The sequence below is a fragment of the Strongylocentrotus purpuratus genome, unplaced genomic scaffold (genome assembly GCF_000002235.5).
Source record: "Strongylocentrotus purpuratus isolate Spur 01 unplaced genomic scaffold, Spur_5.0 spur5_scaffold_16, whole genome shotgun sequence".
NCBI classification, from domain to species: domain Eukaryota; kingdom Metazoa; phylum Echinodermata; class Echinoidea; order Camarodonta; family Strongylocentrotidae; genus Strongylocentrotus; species Strongylocentrotus purpuratus.
In genome coordinates this window covers 21,890,916-21,897,240 of record NW_022145601.1, presented here as the reverse complement: position 1 = coordinate 21,897,240, position 6,325 = coordinate 21,890,916, and positions in this window count along the sequence as shown.

Here is a 6,325-nt window from a genome sequence, read left to right as displayed (position 1 = left end):
GTAGGACAGAAACCTTTTACAACATAGCTAGCTTATATAATGTACCCCAACAATTATATACATGTTGTAGTTCCTTTTAGTACAAATCTTATGAACTGGTAATAGGCCTTGCCCGGTATTTTGATTTGACCTTTCATCCATTTATACAATTTTATTATAGTTGTGTTAGTAAGTAGAGTTATATGTAATAATTCATACTTGTTTGTTTATTCTATTTACCCAGACAATGTTTTTTCATATGTTCGAAGGTACCAGGCTCGATAAGCATTCATGCTATTTCCTGGTTCCTGAAATCATTTTATGTTATTTTGGGTTATATGACTGTTTACACTTGTTGTTATGTGTATGCTCATGATTGGATTATACATTTCAAGTTAAAGTTCAAGTTCAAGTTCAATACTGGGTCGTCCATTTCCTAAACTTAGAAGATTATGCATCTATGTCGCTAGTATAGAACTGCCACAGCCAATTAACCATGCATGGATGCAAATTAAGGGAAGGGGGAGGGGTACCTAACATTTATCTCTGACGCACGATCTCCCTTTTCATCATAAAACAACACTCCGCGAGGGAGTTACGTGGAGAAAATACGGAAGTACATTGACAAACATGGCGTTTACAATGGAAATTTGACCATGCCTGAGTGGCTTTCGTTGTCACTGCATGCTCGTAAAATATTAAAAAAGGTCGTGAATAAATGTGCCACGTATAAGCAGCTGTGGTCATGGTTATTACTAATAAGCCATTTTCGTAATGAACTAAACGCCTCAGTCTGTGAAGGACCTTGATACGAATGTTTCCATTCAACTGTCACGAATAATTGTATGTCAATAGTTAGAATGTAAAATGCATAATATTACTTGTTGTTAGGTAGGGCAAGCCATGAAGTGTTTCTTATACATACCTAGCAAAATAACGACGTGTATGCAATTCGCATTCTGACTGTTGGGATAACACTGTGTATGGACAAAGAGATACCAGCTATAATCCTCCTTGGAGTGGATTCGTCGGATCATAATAATGATGACGTATTCATCGCAGTTACCATAACAGTTGAATGAAACAATTCATATCGAGGCACTTCACAAAGACGTATGCAGTACATTTGATTACTTTACACAAAATTGCCTGTTCAGAGTGTCAAATTAACGTTCATTTTTTTTAGTTTTGCATCAATCATTCATTATCGATGCGATGCGTGCGCATGCGGAATGAAGAGATTATAGGTTTTGCAATTGGAATCTAAGTATGTGAAATTAGACTATGTGTTATGTCCGAATCAGTCAGTTTGTGTTTTTATCTTTTAAATGTCCGAATCAGTTAGAAAGAAGACTTTCGTTTAAAAAGACAATATATTCTTAACCTTGATATAGGCGGATGGTATAATTATCTTTTTCTTTCATTTTTCTTTTCTTTCATTTTCAAAATTCTGCGGTGGATACAACGACTTATAAAGATTTTTTTATTGGCAGATTGGGACAAGATAAAAAGACCTTGAATTTTCTGATCATGGGAGGCAGAGACCTCTATGACTTGTGTATTTATTGTTATTATTATTATTATTATTATTATTATTATTATTACATGTGTTATTATCGTTATTATTATTATTATCATCATCATCATTATTATTATCATCATCACTGGCATATTGAGTGCTATTAAACCACGCACATAATATAAAGACTTCGTAATAATCAAATTTTAGTTATCTATGAATGGAATTGAAATGAGGAGGAGGGGGTGGGGCGGGGGCTACGTACGACCCCATCCCTCCACTGGCTCGATCGCCTTGTTCACTCCATTCCATTCACCAAGTACACCAGTGCTTATGCAGTGCTCTCTTGTTGGCCGGGCAAACCCTGAAAGAAATCTATACCAGCACCATCAATTTGATCTTTTTTTTCTTAAAAAGGCAGGTTTGCATATTGTTTTTCCGAACGTTCGTAATTAAAATCGTTTGTTTTTCTGAAGTTTCGTAATTTCGAAAAGTGAAAGGGCTCATAACTCATCATAGATTAATCTAAAACAAGGCCTTTTTACCTCATCAAAAAAAGGGTTCGTAATGCCAAAAATTTGGATAGGGTTTGTAATTCCAAAAATGAAATAGGATTCTCAATTCCGACCCCCCCCCCCCCAAAAAAAAAAAAAAAAAAAAAAAATCCCCGAAAAATGAATAGGGTCCCTGATTTATAAAAAAAAAAAAAAAAAAAAAAAAAAGAACCTTCGGAAAAAAACTACCCCCCCCCCCCCCGAAATGATAAACATGTTTTTGTGATGACTCTAAAGGCGATTAAATCCTATACAAAGACGCGCCATATTATTTGGTGGCCGTTTGTCTGCCTGCACATGTGCCGTGCATGCCTTGCATAATAGAATGTATATACACCCCCATCGCATAATGAAGATTTAGGTACGGCCTACTGACTCTTATTAAAGCTACACCGATATGCAAACACTAGGAGATTACGTAATAAATTTCAAATAGTAAAGGTGACTTCGGGGCACATATAGAATCGACACGATTAGTGGAACTAAATCTTTATAGTATAACATTTTTACTTTACAATACTGACTTTGTATTGATTTTGTGTGAAATTTTACTTTTTTGTTTAGAATTTGCCCTCTCCTCCTTTTGCTATCCCTCTCTCTCTCGCTCTTTCTCTCTGTCTCTGTCTCTGTCTCTGTCTCTGTCTCTGTCTGTCTGTCTCTCTATCTCTCCCTGTATCTCTCTCTATAATATAATAGTTGTGAAATAGTCACCTAACTTCCAAAAGTGATTAATACAAAATTCATGTATCAGATTTCTGGGCAAATATAATGGAAAAATGTACAGCAACATTTAATTATCATTCAATTGGAGTGAAATATTTCAGTTGTGCATTCTTTTGTTTTTAGTTCTATGGTTCAAATAAAACTGTTGTTCACAATAGACTGATTAGAAATCCTGGGCCCCGTCTTATAGGTGCAATAATTGACCTGAATCAATCGCAAGTCCTCTAATCAATAGCAAGTTTGCAGTCTCCTATCTCTTATGTACATAATTGCGATCGATATCAATCGCAACTGTTTATAAGACGGGGCCAAGAAATTACGATAGTGGTGTATAAGCTTAGCCTTTATACAGGGGCGGATCAAGCTTTTTCTTAGGGGGGGGGGGGTTGACCCAGTGGCGGATCCAGGATTTTCCAAGAGGGGGGGGGGGGACGAAATTTGAAAATCGCGCCGACCAATATTTCAATTTTTAAAAATTACATTTTTCCCACTTGGCAGCCCAAGGGGGGGGGGGGGGGTAAACCCCTGAACTCCCTAGATCCGCCCCTGAATTATAGGAGTTCAATATGCCTTTGATTAGGGGAATAATTTTCTTTTAACGTTGCCTTCTTCATCTCACTTTCTATCCGTCTCTTTGTTCATATAAAACGTTTTTCGATGGCCTTTTATAACCTCTAAAGTCAAAGGAAGTTTTAGGTCATTTTTTTAGCACAACTTATCCTTATTAACTACCGGAGTGATAATACACTTTGAAAGCGCTTTGACAAGTTACTTACTTGATACAGCTTTTTACAAAAGTGAATATCATTATAATTTTGTTAGCATTACCATTACATCCTCTTTCTCTTCTTCTTCTTCTTCTTTCTTCTTCTTCTTTCTTCTTCTTCTTCTTCTTCTTCTTCTTCTTCTTCTTCTTCTTCTTCTTCTTCTTCTTCTTCTTCTTCTTCTTCTACTTCTTCTGCTCTTCTTCTTCTGCTCTTCTTCTTCAGCTCTTCTTCTTCTATTTCTTCTCGTTAGTATTGCTAATACTACCATAGACCCTACATGCAACACAATTTTTTTTAAATAACTATTATCACTGCTATTTCCGTCGTTGTTGTTGATGATGATGATGATAATGATGATAATGATAATAATATTACCACTTATGATGATGACAATAATTATGATAATAACAATAATAATAATAAAGCTAATGATAACGATAATAATATTATTAATAGTAATAATAATAATAATAACAAAAATAATGATAATGATAGTAATAAGTTATCATTATCATTATTGTCCACCCACACACTATGATTATTCTCTATACAATGCAAAGAAATGCCTATCTTTAACCCCAAAATTAAAAAACCTGAACATGATCATTTTGAAATTGCTTTCATCAAGTTCACGGGATTTCCCACAAAACAGAAAAACATTTTCGGAATTCATTTAGACTATATACTTTAAACTTTATAAAATGAAAATAATGCATGAGAGCTTAAAGCCATAGTTGCAATTGCAAGTATGAAATAAAAGTCTATTCTTCTAGATGTTGGTTCTAATCTTCCCTTATTTTGTACTCGGATTCTAAAGCATTTTAATGTTTATGTATAGATAGTGACATTATGCTTTAGGCACTGATTGGTGAGGTATGTTTACTCATAGACGTATTACGTCTATGGTTTACTGTACTCGGTCAGCACGTATACGCCATCATTTTCTAGAGAAATTATATTCAATAGCTTTATTGAAATGGCTCAAGCTGCCATTGATAGACCATTGTTATTTTATTTTATTATTGATATCCAGTGGCTAGTAAAGCAATACGTTTGGGTCATCCGGTTTTTTAATTTTTAGCAAAACATTAGCATAAGAGAGTCAATCGACTGAAAAGACGGTGGTCAAACTAAATCGTTAGGAGCCAGAGAGGCGTTAAAGGTACTATGTCCCATTTGCAGGCCAAAAAAATGAAAAAGTTGAATTCCAACTGCATTTGAAAGATAATACTAATTTAGAACTCCCCTAAAAAAGGTAAGGCTTAAAAATGTCTTCAAGTGGGAAAATAACGACTATTAGTTGTCAAATCGACTTTAGGGCTATAGAGCCCAAAAGTAATAGTCTTGACTTTCAGACAATTATTGTACCGAATGGTCATACATTTTATGCTGCGCAAAGATTCAATGAGTTTAATCTTGGCCATCACAATAAGTGGGTTATTGATGTAGAAAAATGCTCATGTATCATTTACAACTCTTTTCATGTATGTTATTACCAAAGAAGGAAAAAAGCCAGTCAGTCACTCAATAGTGTCTGACAGTGAAGTCTAGCGAGTAAACGGGTTTCCTTGCATAATTTGAATATGAGGACACTGCTAACGTTTAAATTTCACAGATAGGACATACATGACATATTCATAATTCCTGCAAAGTTCTACAGAATTTGAGGTTGGCTGCAAAAGGGACATAGTAACTTTAAACCATAACAAGTTATTCGCCTAATGGATTTATTGGTCGTTAGACAAACGCTTGGTCAGAATAAATGATAACTCTGACCCCAAATCCGGGGATGGACAAGATAATCAAAGGACTTGAATTTTCACCACCCTACAAATTCATAGCGTAATATACAAACATACTTTTTGAAATTCATGAAGGCCATGTATATTTTCAAAGGGAGAAGTAAGAAAATTAAGAACAGTAACTGCATTTCAAGGCAAAAAAAATCAAAATGTTTCATAAGACTGTCTTATAGGGGAATTTTTAAACTATAAATCAAACACTGGAGCTGAGTGAAAAAGAAAGAGAGAAAGAAACTAAAAGAAAGAGGGAAACCGAGAGAGAGAGAGAGAGAGAGAGAGAGAGAGAGAGAGAGAGAGAGGGGGGGGGGGGGGTAGATAGACCAAAGGGGGACAGCGAGTGAGGGAGAGAGGCAGATAGAGAGAGAGAGAGGGGTAGATAGACCAAAGGGGGACAGCGAGTGAGGGAGAGAGGAGAGGCAGAGAGAGAGAGAGAGAGAGAGAGGGGGGTAGATAGATCAAAGGGGGACAGCGAGTGAGGGAGAGAGGCAGAGAGAGAGAGAGAGAGAGAGAGAGAGAAAGAGCCAAGATAAAAAGTTCATTTCCCTAAAAAATTGTCTTTGTGTAAATTAAGTTTGGCTGAGTTCGGTGCGAGAACAGCCGAACATAATTAAATAAGGCTATTACTACTAATTATCATTCAATTCATAAACGTATAATGTTATGAAAAGCAGAAAACGTTCCTCTTTGATACAAAGAATGATTACAGTGTGTATTGTATTACCTTGTTGTTAATGTATGATGCGATCCGCCCCATGACCGAGTGGTTTGGAGACACAATGAATCACTCTTGCTACATTATGACCTCTTATTCTGCGCCTGCCTGCGTCTGGAATAATAAATGACATCACGAAGTGAGCAACTCGGTCTAAATTTATTATGAACAATCACCCAACTATACCCATCATTGGCTTCCCCCACCAAATAACGGTTATGATTCTCAAATCTATGTAATCCCGAACGGTGTTTTTCCTTCGAGAGTTT